The sequence below is a fragment of the Myotis daubentonii genome, chromosome 2 (genome assembly GCF_963259705.1).
Source record: "Myotis daubentonii chromosome 2, mMyoDau2.1, whole genome shotgun sequence".
Classification (NCBI taxonomy): domain Eukaryota; kingdom Metazoa; phylum Chordata; class Mammalia; order Chiroptera; family Vespertilionidae; genus Myotis; species Myotis daubentonii.
In genome coordinates, this window is record NC_081841.1 from 7,284,224 (window position 1) to 7,299,770 (window position 15,547).

The 15,547-nt window shown below is 46.8% G+C and overlaps 1 protein-coding gene across 2 annotated transcripts in view; it reads left to right on the forward strand.

The window, feature by feature from the left end:
- Positions 1–12,752: 12,752 nt before the first annotated feature.
- The window catches only part of PLA2G6 (phospholipase A2 group VI), a 40,086-nt gene continuing 37,291 nt past the window's right edge, over positions 12,753–15,547 (forward strand). The window contains exons 1-2 of one of the 2 annotated variants that reach the window (XM_059681570.1): positions 12,780–12,877; positions 13,416–13,481. The gene's annotated coding sequence lies outside the window, so the exon portion shown is untranslated. Of the gene's footprint in view, positions 12,878–13,415; positions 13,482–15,547 lie in introns of both variants that reach the window. The other variant, XM_059681569.1, reaches the window with a different exon arrangement.

A 15,547-nucleotide genomic window follows, 5' to 3' on the forward strand; every position in this document is an offset into this window, starting at 1 on the left:
AAATTCTGATGAGAAACATCATCTTTACATAGTTTCAAAGTATTGCTCCCCAGGCAATTATAAATTACACATGGAAAGATAGTAACTGTAGTGGAGGAACCTGGCAGATACCATCTTTAACTAAGTAAACAAAGTTAATGTCAACAGTAAGGGACGGATTGACACATCTTTCTCCTAAGTGATGCCCTGAGAAGGACAGAGCTTCACTTCTGTTGGCATTCCTGCCAGTATTCAGACAATGAATCTCATTGTAAAGAAACACCTGACAATTTTAAATTGAGAGAACTTCTACAGAATTATTGGACTGTATGCTAAAAAAATTGGCAACATCATGAAAGACAAGGAAAGACTAGGGAACTGTTCCAGATTAAAGGAGTTAAGGAGATATGACAACCAACGGCAATGTGTGATCCAGGATTTCCTTTTGCTATAAGGATATTTTAAAGATAATTGTAAAATATGAATAAGGCCTGTAGATTAGATAATAGTATCCTGTCAATGTTAATTTCCTGACTTTGGCCCTTGTCCTGTGGTCATGTAAGACCATGTCCTTCATTTTACCCACCAGAGTATTTCTAAATAAGGGGGTATCATGTCTTCAATTTATTCTCAAATGGGTTAGAACAAAGGTAGATAGATACCAAAATGTGATAAAATATTAACAATTGGGGAATCTGGGAGAACATACGGAAATTCTCTATTATTCCTGCAATTTTTGTTTTAATAAAGTAGCTTTTCCCCCCTTTAAAGTAGAGACTCTCTAGTTAGCCTGTGGGCTCAAATCCTGGCCTTACCCCTCACCAGCTGAGTGGCTTCACCTCTCCCTGCCTCAGTCTCCTCCTTCGCAAACCGGCTTATTAACAGTGCCCATTTCATGGATTGTGAAATGATTGAATGTGTCCATACTTACAGCACTTGGCACAATGCCTAGAATGGGATAAATGATTAATAAACACTGGGCAGCTTCTGAAAGCTTCTCCCCGGCCCCAGTGGAGAGATGAGTCTCTCGAGTCCCTCAGGACACTTCCTCTAAGAAATCTGCTTCTTCCCTGGCGAGTGATACAAAGCCAGCGATGACCTGACCCTGCCGAGAGCCCCCACCTCCTGCCACAGGGAGGGACCTTGTTGCCAGTTTCTGGGGAGGAGTTTCCCTCTGCCAGCTCAGTCCACAGAACTCTCACTGGCCCAGCTAGTCCCTCCCTGTTTACCTGCCCCAGAGTCCAAAACACCAGGCAGCACCCAAGCACCTCCCTGGGGTCCCCTGGCCCACAGTAGGTGCTTTTCCCACTAGTAGGTACTCATTGACAGTGACAGGCTTGACCTGAGACAGGATCTGCAGCTCAGATTGTAACAGTGAGGAATCATAACCCACCCCACTATTCTTGTGACATTGTTTCTGTAAATGCTGACTCTGACTAATACGTATAGCTTGTAGATAAACAGCGTGTTTGTATAAGAATCCTAGGAACTAACTTCAGGAGATACAGACTCTGACCTTCAGTCATCCCAGTTCCAGGAGATTTGCTGACCTTCAATGATAGAGCCAGGATAATGTAGAACTAGGATGACGAAGACTGGATCATCACTTGACCAGTTTTGAGATCCTTATCGGAACGGACTGTGCTGGCCTGCACATAGAGAACATTTCAACCCCCTCCCCTTGATCTCTTTGTTCTTCTTTCCCTCCCCCTCCTAATAAAAATGTCTCCCTGCACTGAAATGGGAAGATGGGCTTTGCAACAAGAGTCCCCCATCTTCTCAGATGGCTGGCACTTGAATAAACCTCTTTCCTTTTTCACCAGCACCCATCTCAGCTGTCAGCAGGCAGCTGAACCTCAGTTTCAGTTACAAGATTACACCTCTGGCTAACCCCAGTGTGGGGCTTTCTTCACTCCAGGCTCAGTTTCCCTAATTGCAGTGAGTGCATAGGATTAGATCAGTTGTTTTTAAAGAACCTCAAACCACAGTAAACTTTCTCCAAATGGAAGTTGTCTCTGCAGCGCATCCCACATGAGAGACAGCTGGAAGCTGGGCTTTGGCCGAGGAGACCAGGGCTGGCTTTAACATTTCCCTGGTGAGTATTCTCCGGAGGCCCTTCCTGCCCTGAGATTTGGTTTCTTGGCCCCTGTGAGTGCCTGTCCTGGACCCTCAGGTCTGCCCCCTGCTCCCCCCCACCCCCGCCCTTCAGCAAGACAGCCCTCCATCAGCTGGGCCATGTCCTGCATTTTCCATGGTCCCCTCTGCTGGGTGGCAGTGATGTCAAAGGGATCTCTTTCAGCACTTGACCTTGTTCTGGGTACTTCCACTCATCACATGCCTCCTACCAGTTTCTTATTACTGCATATTACTATTACTATATACTTACTACTATGACTGTATTTATGGGATGCTTCCTTTTTGCCAGACACTGTGCCTAAGATCTGTTTGTGTGGTATATATTTTTCTGGTTCTTTTCTCCCACGCCTAAATAAACCAGCCATCCAAAAATAATTTGTTCTTTTTATCACATTTCAATGTCTTTAAAACCCAACTTTTCCTTCTCACAAAGCCCTCCCACTTTGTGATGGGAGGTGCATATTTGGACTGGTATGGGTTCAGGGAGCACCCCCAGTTGCTGGGTGTGGTGTGCTGGGTGGCCCTTAGTCCTTTCCCACCATCTTAGAAGTTAGATATTATCATCACCATGCTGCAGGGGAGGAAACTGAGGCTCTGAGAGGTGAGGAACTTGCCCAATGTCACACAGCTCATCCCTGGAAGAGGAGGACTTAAACTTGGGCCAGTCTGAAAACTCAGACCGATCTGATTCAAGGACCATGCTCTCTCCCTTCTGATAACTCTGCCATGCCCAACTAGAGGGGGGCTGCCAAAGCTGATGTGGCAGGGGTCAATCATAGTGCCCAACTCCTGGTCACAGCTGATTGGCTCAGGGGTGGGCACACAACCCCAGTTGGCCCAATTAGAGTCCTTTCCAGGAAGGTCAGTCCATTTCTTTTGGTAAAAGCGGTGGATAGCGTGGGAGCTGCATTCCTCATTCCTGGGGAGAAGAAGCCAGAGAAGAGGATCAGGTGGATGTGCTGAAAGAGGAAATGGGGGGCCTGGTTCACCCCAAGGCCCTGCTAAGGTTTAGCTGGTCATCTCTTCCTTGGATTCTGGAAGATTCTCTGATTACTTTCCAGTCATGTACACTAATGTGAGTTGGGTTTCTGTCACTTACAATCAAGGGAGTCCTGACTCACTCTAATCTCTTTCTTCTGGATCCCATAGAATCCTATTCCTCTAATTCAATTCCCTCTTCTGGGAATCTCTAAAAAGATGGTTGTATGGCCACATTTAATTAATTTATATACATTTTAGAAAGCTTTATGCTGAAGATTGCCTGGGATTATGATTTATAGTTGATTAAGCATGGAGGTTTCTGTCATCACAAACAAAACAGCACCTTGTTGCCTTGTCAGTCGATGGAGGAGTCATTTAGAATATTCACAACTATTCTGGTTCCTCTCCTTCTTGCCACATAGTAGGACCGCAGTTCCCATCTCCCTTGAAGTTGGGAGTAGCCATGTGACATGCTTTGTCCAATGAAAAGTAACACAAGAGTTACAGTCACTTCTGAGCAGCACCTTTTAGAGGGGCAGCCTGATTCACAACGGGGGGATCCTCACAATGATCGGGGAAGGACCCTCCTCAGCCTGGGCTCCTGGGCGACTTGGATAAACAGAACCCCACCCCTCCCCACATGGGACAGACAGTGCGAACAAAGACACCAACTTGTGCTAAGCCGACGAGATTGTGGCATTGTTCCTACAGCATTCCCTGGCCTGGCCTGTCCCGTCCTGCCTGATGGATCTGGAACATGATCCACTGTACTTCATGATTTCTGCAGGAAAACCATATTTGCCTTGCATCCCGTGGCTTTTTCACAATAAACAATGATCTGTGTGCCTGAGGCAAGTGGGTATGACATTGTGACCTCTAAGGACGGGAATAGAGGTATCTTCCATATCCCCGTACCACCAAGAGGGAGGCCATGCGCATAGTGGGTTCGTCATAATTACTGGCTAAAGAAGCTGCAGTGAGGATGAGAAGTCTAGGAGAGAGAAGAAAGGGAGGGATGAAGGCCTTGAGCCCACTGACCCCACGAACCCCACACTGGAATCCCGGAGAGGTCAGACTCTGCATATTTGCTCCTGGCACACGTCCCTGAAGTGCCCTTCACTCAGCCTCTCTAGACCCTCACCATCCTTCAGGACTCAGGTTCAGAGCAGCTTCCGGCAAAGCCACCCTGGCCCCTGGCCCGGAGAGCCAGCCCTTCCTCAGGCCACAGTCCGCCCTGAGAGCCCCTGAGCGGAGCGGGGAGCTGGGGAAATCCTGCCTTTGCTGCTCAGCACTGGCTCCTCCCCGCCCCCCTTCCCCCGCCCCCCAGGCATGGGAGCATGTGGCTGCTGCCTCACCGCTCAAGGTTACCTGCACTCATTTCCTTCCTGAGGGGGCACAAGACCCAGTGGCCCCTCACCAAGTCAGAAGCCACATCATCGGTGTAATCATTACACAGCTGCCTCGTGACCTCTGTGCCCTCCAGTTCCCCTCTCCCACCGCGGCAGAGGGATTTTTTCCAGGTCACTTTCCTGCTTGTATCCCTTCTGGGGCTCCCACTGCCTGCAGGGCAAGGCCCTCATCTTCCGCCTGGCACTGGAGAGCCTTCATGCTTGGCCTCTGAGGCTCACCTGCCTGATCACCTGCTCACATACCAGGTTCCGACACAACAATCCACACACCCTCATGCTGTTGACCTTCGCCCATATGGTTCTTACCACCTGGAATGTTCTTACTTCCCTAATCCAGTTGGTAAACCCCCTATTCAATCTTTGCAACCCAACTTAAGAACAGGAGTAGGGGTTGGTAAAAAAAATATATTTGTTTTTTCTGTTAAGGGCTACATAGAAATATTTCAGGCTTTGTGGCCCAGATGGTCTGTGTCACAATTACTCAACTCTACCATTGGAGAAAGTATAGACAGGTGGAAATGAATGGTGTGGCCGTGTTCCCATAAAACTTTGATGACAGAAGAGGTGGCAGGAGGGATAGCGTGCCCACCCCCTTCAAGAGCCATCTCAGAAAGCTTCCTACAGGAGGATCTCAGCAATGCCGTCTCACCATGTCCTCTCTACCGTCCACATTTTGTCATGACACAAACCCCATCGGTAATGCCGCTACAGTTGTGCTGACTAAATGGCAGGATAGTCATACCACTGTCTCTCACTTGGGTTTCTGCATCAGCCTCCTCACGAGTCTCCAGCCTCTGCCTTGCTCTTATAGTCCGTCCTGTGATAGATCGGTTCAGATGTAAGTCGGTCAGGTTACTCCTCTGCTCAAAAGCCTCCATGGCTCCCCATTTCCCTTACAGCGAGAGAAAAAAAAAAATTAAAAATGGCCCACAATGTCCTACAAGCGCCAATAGCCCTTTGGCCTCATTGCCTGCTTTGCTTCTGTTCTCTTGCTTGACTCCAGGAACACGGCCTCCTTGTTTTTTCTTGAAACAGGCGAGAGAGATGCCGCCTCAGGGCCTTGGCTCTTGCTGCTGCCTCCATCTGGGACTCTTTCCTGGCTTTTCACATAGTTCACTCCCTCATCAACCTTCAGGTCTTTATTTAAATGTCTCCCTTCTCCGTGAGGCCTCCTCTGGCCACTCTGATTAAAACTGCAACTCTCCCCTGTCTTTCCTCCCCACTTTTACTCTATAGCATGTATCTAACCCACTATATTTCCCCAAAAATTTTCAGTAATGTTCAGTACCTCAACATAATAAAAGCCTTTTATGACAAACCTTCAGCCAACATCATACTCAATGAGCAAAAACTAAAACCATTTCACGTAAGAACAGGAATGAGAGACCGAAGTTCTTCCACTGCAGACACAGCTGATTCTCACAGACAGTTGGCCTGGAGGTCAAATCTGCCCCAGTATTACCTACAACAATCAAGGCTTAACTACAACAAGACTGCGCACAAAGACCACAAGGGGGTGCACCAAGAAAGCATAAAAAAATGCGGAAACAAAGAAACAGGACACAACTGACAGAAATGGAGGATATAGAGTTCAGAACCACACTTTTAAGGTCTCTCAAGAACTGTCTAGAAGCCACCGATAAACTTAGTAAGGCCCTCGAAAAGACTGATGAGACCCCCGATAAATATAGTGAGATCCTCAAGAAATCTAATGAGACCCTCGATGTTGTGATACAGAACCAACTAGAAATTAAGCATACTGAAATAAAGAATATTATACAGACTCCCAACAGCAGACCAGAGGAGCGCAAGAATCAAGTCAAAGATTTGAAATGCGCAGAAGCAAAAAACACCCAACCGGAAAAGCAAAATGAAAAAAGAATCCAAAAATACGAAGATAGTGTAAGGAGCCTCTGGGACAGCTTCAAGAGTACCAATATCTGAATTATAGGGGTGCCAGAAGATGAGAGAGAGCAAGATATTGAAAACCTATTTGAAGAAATAATGACAGAAAACTTCCCCTACTTGGTGAAAGAAATAGACTTACAAGTCCAGGAAGCGCAGAGAACCCCAAACAAAAGGAATCCAAAGAGGACTACACTAAGACACATCATAATTAAAATGCCAAGAGCAAAAGACAAAGAGAGAATCTTAAAAGCAGCAAGAGAAAGAAACTCAGTTACCTACAAGGGAATACCCATACAACTGTCAGCTGATTTCTCAACAGAAATTTTGCAAGCCAGAAGGGAGTGGCAAGAAATATTCAAAGTGATGAATACCAAGAACCTACAACCAAGATTACTTTATCCAGCAAAGCTATCATTCAGAATTGAAGGTCAGATAAAGAGCTTCACAGATAAGGAAAAGCTAAAGGAGTTCATCACCACCAAACCAGGATTATATGAAATGCTGAAAGGTATCCTTTAATAAGAGGAAGAAGAAGAAAAAGGTAAAGATACAAATTATGAACAACAAATACGCATCTATCAACAAGTGAATCTAAGAATCAAGTGAATAAATAATCTGATGAACAGAATGAACTGGTGATTATAATAGAATCAGGGACATAGAAAGGGAATGGACTGACTATTCTTGGGGGGGAAAGGGGTGTGGGAGATGCGGGAAGAGACTGGACAAAAATCGTGCACCTATGGATGAGGACAGTGGGTGGGGAGTGAGGGTGGAGGGTGGGGTGGGAACTGGGAGGAGGGGAGTTATGGGGGGAAAAAAGAGGAACAAATGTAATAATCTGAACAATAAAGATTTAATTTAAAAAAAAAAGAACAGGAATGAGAAAGGGATGCCCACTTTCACCACTCCTGTTCGACATAGTTCTGGAAGTGCTAGCCATAGCAATTAGACAAGAAGAAGAAATAAGAGGCATCCAAATTGGGAAAGAAGACGTAAAACTGTCATTATTCGCAGATGACATGATACTATACATAGAAAACCCTGAAGACTCCATCAAAAAATTATTAGACTTAATAAGTGAATTTGGCAATGTAGCAGGATACAAAATTAATGCCAAGAACTCTATGGCATTTTTATACATCAATAGTGAACTTACAGAAGGAGAGATTTAAAAACAATCCCATTTACCTTCCCACCAAAAAAATTAAGATACCTAGGAATAAACTTAACTAAGGAGGTAAAAGACCTGTACTCGGAAAACTACAGGACACTAAAAAAGGGATAGAGGGAGACATAAACAGATGGAAGAACATACTGTGTTCATGGATTGGTAGAATCAACATCATTAAAATGTCCACACTACCCAAAGCAATCTATAGATTCAATGCACTCCCCATTAAAATACCAACGGCATATTTCACAGACCTAGAATGAACTCTCCAAAAATTCATCTGGAATAAAAAAAGACCCCGAATAGCTGCAGCGATCCTGAGAAAGAAGAACAAAGTAGGAGGGATTTCAATACCAGATATCAAGCTGTATTACAAAGCCACTTTTCTCAAAACTGCCTGGTACTGGCACATGAACAGACATATAGATTAGTGGACTAGAATAGAGAACCCAGAAATCGACCCAAACCACTATGCTCAATTCATATTTGACAAAGGAGGCAAGAACATACAATGGAGTCAAGACAGTCTCTTCAATAAATGGTGTTGGGAAATTGGACAGATACATGCAAAAAAATGAAACTAGATCACCAACTTATACCATACACAAAAATAAATTCAAAATGGATAAAGAACTTAAACATAAGATGGGAAACCATAAAAGTATTAGAGAAATCCACAGGCAGCAAAATTTCAGACATATGCCGAAGCAATATCTTCACCGATACAGCTCCTAGGGTATTGGAAACTAAAGAGAAAATAAACAAATGGAACTACATCAAAATAAAAAGCTTCTGTACAGCAAAGAAACCATCAACAAAACAACAGGAAAGCCCACTGCATGGGAGAACATATTTGCCAATGTTATCACCGATAGGGTTTAATCTCCAACATTTATAGAAAACTCATACAACTTAACAAAAGGAAGATAAACAATCCAATCAAAAAATGGGCAATGAACCTAAATAGATATTTTTGAAAGAGGACATATGGAAGGCCAAGAGACATATGAAAACATGCTCAAAGTCACTAGTATTCCAAGATATGCAAATGGACAATGAGGTACCATCTCACACCTGTCAGAATGGCTATCATCAACAAATCAACAAGCGACAAGTGCTGGTGAGGATGTAGAGAAAAAGGAACCCTCATGCACCGCTGGTGGGAATGCAGACTAGTGCAGCCACTGTGGAGAACAGTATGGAGTTTCCTCAAAAAACAAAATGTAACTCCCATTTGACCCAGTGATCCCACTTCTAGGAATATATCCCAAGAAACTAGAAACACCAATCAGAAAGGATATATGCACTCCTTTGTTCATAGCAGCACAATTCAAATAGCTAAGATTTGGAAACAGCCTAAGTGCCCATCAGCAGATGAATGGATTAGAAAACTGTGGTACATCTACACAATGGAATACTATGCTGCAGTAAAAAAGAAGGGATTCTTACTATTTGCAACAGCATGGATGGAACTGGAGAGCATTAAGCTAAGCAAAATAAGCCAGTCAGAGAAAGATAAATACCACATGATCTCACTCATTTGTGGAAAATAATGAACAACAGAAACTGATGAACAAAAACAGATCCAGAGACAGAGAAGCATCGATCAGACCGTCAAACCTCAGAGGGAAGGTAGGGGAGGGTGGGAGTAAGGGGGAAGAGATCAACTAAAGGACTTGTATGCATGCATATAAGCCTAGCCAATGGACACAGACACCAGGGGGGTGAGGGCATGAGTGGGGGAGTGGGGGGCAATGGAAGGATAAGGACACATATGTAATACCTTAATCAATATAAGAAAAAAAATGTTCAGGTGCGCTCTCCCTTCAGGGAGCACGTATCTCCTAAACTCCAAGGACCCCATGAAACTTGCAACCAGGTGAGGGATGGGCATCGACAGCTCATTCTAGGCTAAACCCCTGAAACTGTCTCCAAAGCCCCGTTTTCTCTGCCTTCCCAGTGAGCCCAGCCACCCAGCCTAGGCTCTCCTGTTGCGTTGTCTATGCCCGTCCTTGTTTCACTGTCCTAAGTGGGGTTTTTTGTTTGTTTGTTTTTGCCGGAGTCAATAAATTCTTGCTTGCTTTTCTAAGAAAAAATGTTCAAACAGAGATAATGGAAGGACTAATGCAGTGACACTCATATACACACAACCCCAGATTCAACACTCAAGGTATTTTGAAAGAAAGATGCTAACATCATGACATTTCACCTACAGACTTTAGCAAAACACACTCTATGTTTGACGTCTCTATCTTGTTTATCATTTTCGTTCCCCACCAGGCTGTGAGCGCCACAAGGACAGAGACTTTTATCTATTTGGTTCACCGTGGTATCATCAGCATCAAGAACATTGCCGAACTTCTATAGTTTAGGGGAAGAAAAGATAAGACAGGTCCTGATTCTGGTTCTGCCTCTAATTGACCTATGATTCTGGGGATCATTTCCCCTTGCAGAACCTTGGTTTCCTCATCTATAAAGTGAGGGGAATAGCACTGCTTCTCAGGGTTGTTGTGAGGGTCAAACAAGGTAAGAGTGTAAAACTGCACTGTTAGTGTGTCAGTGAAATTTCCACCTAACTCCTTGAGGGAGGGGCCTTGGTCTAGTCTGACCCTTTGGAGGCTGGGTTCCTAGAAGGCAGACACCTTGCTCTGCGATGTTCTTAGATGCAGGACCTAACACAGCCCCTCAAGAGAAGGTCTTTGATTTGATCTGCTCCCATGGAAAATCCAGTAGAAACCCAACAGAATGTATTCCCTTGAGCTTACTTGACCCTCTCTTTCCATTGCTTGCTCATTCAATGCTACCTAATAACCACTATATTTCATCTCTTGCTTTATCTACTTATGGAACAATTTTCGCCAGATATACCTAGGGGAGGAGCACTCACCTCATTAAGTCCTGAGGTCCTATTTGATTAATGTCTTCCATGGATCTTCGAGTGTGTCTAAAGAGCAATCCAGTCTCCTTTGGCCTCTTCAGCATTTCAGATCACATTGTGTGTCCATGTTGACAAATTCGCCTTGCAGACTCACTTTGAACACAAAGTTGGATGTTTGCTGAAGAATGGGACTCATTCTGTTGAAACTACACTTTTTTGGGGGGGGGGGGTCTGATTGCTCAGTAGTGGGTGGAATGCCTGGTCTTTTGCAGTCTCCCGGATAACCATCACCCTAACTTCACTTGCTATGGGTGTGTAGGAAAAAATATTTTCATGGAGAATTCTGAGTCTTCGTCCCATTCTCTCCACTCCAAGCTGAAACTCTTGAGCAAAACTTCAATTTGTTTAAGGGAACAGTTTCCTCATCTGTGTGGGTAGGGGAAAAAAAAAAAAAGGAGTTGAATGGAAGATAACCTCACAGGGTGATAAGGTCATAAATTCCTAACTGGAAGGTCATGGTGGGTAGTCTTGCCCCAGGTCTATACCTTCTTTAGTGAAAAGTTTTAAGCCAGCCCTGTCCATTGCGCTTGTGCATCTAGGTTAACATCTGGTATCTCTGAAATACCAGAAGTAATACCCCTCAAAGGGGCTGTTAACCTCAAGAGAGCACAGAATCTTGCTAACGATCCTGTAATCCAACCCCCACCTTGCTTTCTCTAATCTTCCTTAATTTCAAATGCATAAAAGAAACCGCAAAACTGTTATTCTCCAGGGCATGGGAGATCCTGCTCCCCAGCATATGTCTTCAGTTTGGCACAAATAAACTCATAAAGCTTATCGTTTCTTACATTGACATCTGTAAAAATGCCAACCAGAGTAACTCACCCCAGCAGCGATGGATGTGAAGTCTGGTTCCTTTGTAACTGGCAAAGCTCGGTACCAGTATTGGTCACTATGGTTAGTTGTAACTGTCTAGAGCAGCGGTTCTCAACCTGTGGGTCGTGACCCCTTTGGGGGTCGAACGACCCTTTCACAGGGGTCGCCTAAGACCATCGGAAAACACATATATAATTACATATTGTTTTGTGATTAATCACTATGCTTTAATTATGTTCAATTTGTCACAATGAAAATACATCCTGCATATCAGATATTTACATGACGATTCATAACAGTAGCAAAATTACAGTTGTGAAGTAGCAATGAAATAATTTTATGGTTGGGGGTCACCACAACATGAGGAACTGTACTAAAGGGTCGCGGCATTAGGAAGGTTGAGAACCACTGGTCTAGAGCCTTAACTAAACCGTGCCCCGGCTGCATTGGCCGCCCTGTCTGGGCATTAATATCTTTGGACAGGCTGAGGGCCAAACTCCCTTCTTTCCACAGGAATGACAACAGCAACTCCATTTCCCACGGGGCCAGAGAGCAGTTTGGAGAATTCATGTGACCTAGGGCTGGGGGGTCCTTAGGGGAGTAGAAGGTGTCGGTCCAATGGAGCCTGGTGGGCGGGAGAGGAGACCTGAGCTGCTCAGCCCGAAGCAGGCCTGTAACTAACACCCAGTCTCCTCGTTTCCTCCCAGCACACCCCATTCTCAACACTATTGACCATAACAGCCCCCATTTATTGAAATCCGAGCCGCTGCAGGCCCAGGGACTCACGTATCTCTAGTCCTCACGGCCCTGTAAGGTGTTACTGTGCTCGCTTCTCAGACGAGCTCACAGCAATCAATTTGCTCAAGTTCGTACTAACGGTGCTAAGAGAATTCCTGAGATTGGCTTGGGGTAGGGCTGCCCGATTACCAGAATTTTATTTTTATTAGTATTATTTTTTAGCATAACTATAGTTAAAATTATTGGTTGTTTAGCTGAAATTTAAATTTAACCCGGCAGAATTTAACGGGGCATCCCGTATTTTTATTTGCTAAATCTGGCAACCATAGCTTGGGGGTAGCCGGCAAAATAAAACCCGGGCTCCTCCCTGTTCTGCCCCATGTCTTTACTGGGTTTAATTTTCTCTTTATGAGCCAGACCCCCAGACTGCAGGCCTGACCCTCTCAGGAGGCGGAGCGTGGAGGAGGCTGAGATTCTGCCCCTCACCAACATGTCTGCCAACGCGCCGTCACAAGGACCTTCCGCCCAGCACAGACATGGCGGCGCGGCGCCGGCGCCGATTGGCTACAGCCCTCAGCCCGCCCCCCCAGCGCTGGGAGCCTCGGCCATTGGGCGGTTAGAAAAGATGGCGGCGCCCGTCCCGCCTCCCTCGCGCGCAGCACTCGCGGCGCGGGGGCGGGGGCGGGGGCGGGGCCGCGGCGCGGCCGGGAGGCCAGGCCTTCACTGATTGGCGGAGAGCGGTGGCGGTGGCCGGGGGGCTTGTTTGCGGAAGTACAAAGAAGTGCTGAGTAAGCCGAGGTGAGTGACGGGGCAGGGGAGGCGGGGCCTGAGGGGCCCCCCCAACCTCCTCAGCGCCCCAGACTTCGTGGTCCTTCCCGCGCACCTTCCCCGAGTTCCCTGAGACACGTTCTCCATTCACCCTTGTGTGACACCCGAGTACCCCCCACCCCAGATTCCTCCCTTTGACCCCCGGCGTCCTCAACTCCCATCCCATGACCTCTCTTGTCTCCCAGGAACCCCCAGCTTTGACCGTGGGTCCCCATCGGTATCCCAGCCTGCCTGTGTGGCTCCCCTCTGTCCCTAACTTCCCGAGTCAGCCCCTCCTCCGTTCCCCATCTCTCAGTGGCCCCCACTTTCACTCTGGCCCCACTGATTAGCCCTCCCCTTTTTTCTGGGCGCTCCCGAGTTTTCTGCCTGTGTCTTCCCATTTCCTCCCCACGTCCCCCCCATTTGTTTCCCTGCCTGCTCCCCCACCCATGCTCCCTCCGTCCCCATAGCCTCCTCACCCCAGAGTCTCCCAACCCCCTAATCTTCTGTCCACCTCCTGCTCCCACAGATGACCTGGAAGCTGGTGACAGGGTGCATGTGACCCATGTGACCGTGTGACTGGGACAGGCAAGCCGTGGGTGTGGGAGAGGGAGAAGGGCCTAGGGCTCAGGGATTTTTTTTTTTTTTTAATAGACTATCAAACAAATACCTTCCCTTCCCCTAAGCTTCTGGATCTTTCTCTCACCTGCCTCTTACCCGCCCAACAGGAAGTTAGGCAGGTTTGGTTTGGCAACACATGTGCTCCACCCTTGGGCTGAGTGCAGTGTTTTTGTTACTGTCTTTGCCTGAGAATGTTACTGGGGTTTGGAGGCTATTCTTCATCCGTGTCTCAGTTTCCTCATCTGTGAGGGGGGATTGTATTTCCTGCCCTCATAAGGCTGCTGTGAGGTTCAAACTGAGATAATGCAGAAAAGCACAGCGTTGAGATCAGTATGGTCCTGGACAAATGCATGCTTTTGCTATTTTGTTATAGACGAGGAGGGGACGACAAGTAGAAGGTAACATTGTCTTTTATGTAGTGTTTGGCAGTATTTATTGATCATGCGCTATGAGTCAGGCTCTCTTCTATGTTAACCTTACCCTTCGTTCGTTCCTCATGTATTTAACAGATACTAATGGTCTATTTACTATGTTCTAGGGCCTAGAATCTAGGCTGCCCTTGATGTAGCCAGTGTTGTTCCCCTTTAACATAAGGAAAGAGGGCAGCTCAGTTGCCTGAGATCACACCAACTGATGTCGGTTGGAACTGGAATCTGGATACAGTACTTGGTGACACCAGAGCCCGTGTGAGTGCCCGGCTGTGTAAGGGTCACTGCTGCTGTCTCAGTGCCCAGGGCACTTTTTCTCCTCCCGTGGGTTACTGTCTTCCTAGATGACAGCCATAGGTTGGGGATACCCGGCAGTCCTCAAAAGGGGATTTCCTTCTCACTCGGCAGAATGACATCAGCAAGAGAGGGAGGAGGAATTGAAATTGTGTGTGTGCTCACACATTGCTATCGTGAAGGAGCACCTAATCAGCATTTAAACCTTTGTTTGTATTTTGCCTATTTATCTTCTTTCTGATTTACAGCCCTCTAAAGCATAAGTTCTCGGAGAGCAGGGATTTTGTCTGTTTTGTTCATTCACGTATTCTCAGCAGTTAGAACTGTGCCTGCCGTGTAATAGGTCTTCAATAAATCTTTGTCGAGTGAGTCATACATAGAATGGGCCATGCCATCAGCCCGAAGATCTCTTAGTGATTGGTGTCTCCTGTCCAGCTCCAGCAGCTCTCCCAGGACAGTTTGCTTGCAGGCATGGTCCAGCTGAGCAGAGTGAATGAGAGAGACACCTTGTCCTTTTTTTGAAAGAGCCTTTGGCTCTGACTCATGTGAATGGCAGTGCATTTGTAAGACGGAACCTCAGCTTTTGGAGTGCAAGAGCCTGAAGATCAGGCCTGACTCAGCCGTCTCCCATTCAGGCTTGCTCCTGAGGGAGTCTGAGGAGTATGAGCTGGGGCTCTGGATTCCAAAGATTTCGGTTCAGATCTGGCAAGTTCCGTACCCTCCTGTGCCTCAGTTTCCTGGATGTACTATGGCAGAGGTGTACCTTCTTTTATGAGTGTCTTGAGGATTAAATATGATAATTACCTAAAAGATGTGGTGAGGCGCCTGGTACCCAGGGGGTGCGGGGTGAATGTAGCAGTGGTGTTGGGGTGCAAGGGGATGGGAGCGAGCTCTTCCCCACTTGTCACTCGCGTAGGAATGAGGGACGAGCTGGGGTCAGAGTGAACGTGTGGAGGGACATTTTGTCTTGTAGGCAGCCTTGGCGGTCCAGAGGCTCAGGTGGGAGGTGGAGATGGCATTTGACTTGACCCCCACTTTCATCTAGTCTTTCCTCACTCACCAGCTGAGTGCCTACTATGTGCAGGCCCTCTGCCTAGTGCTGCTCAGGAGTCTCAGGAAGAAGGCATGAGTGCAGCTGCAGGCACACCTCCCATCTCCTCTCCCTGGGCCTCGGTTTCCCGTATTCCCCACCATTGCGCTTGCCCTCTATAATGGGCACCTGTGAGCTGCGAGGCAGCCAGCAGAAAGAGAATTCCCTGCCGGCCGCAGAGCAGGTGGCTGTGGGGAGATGCGCTCACGTGCCGAGGCGCAGGAAGGG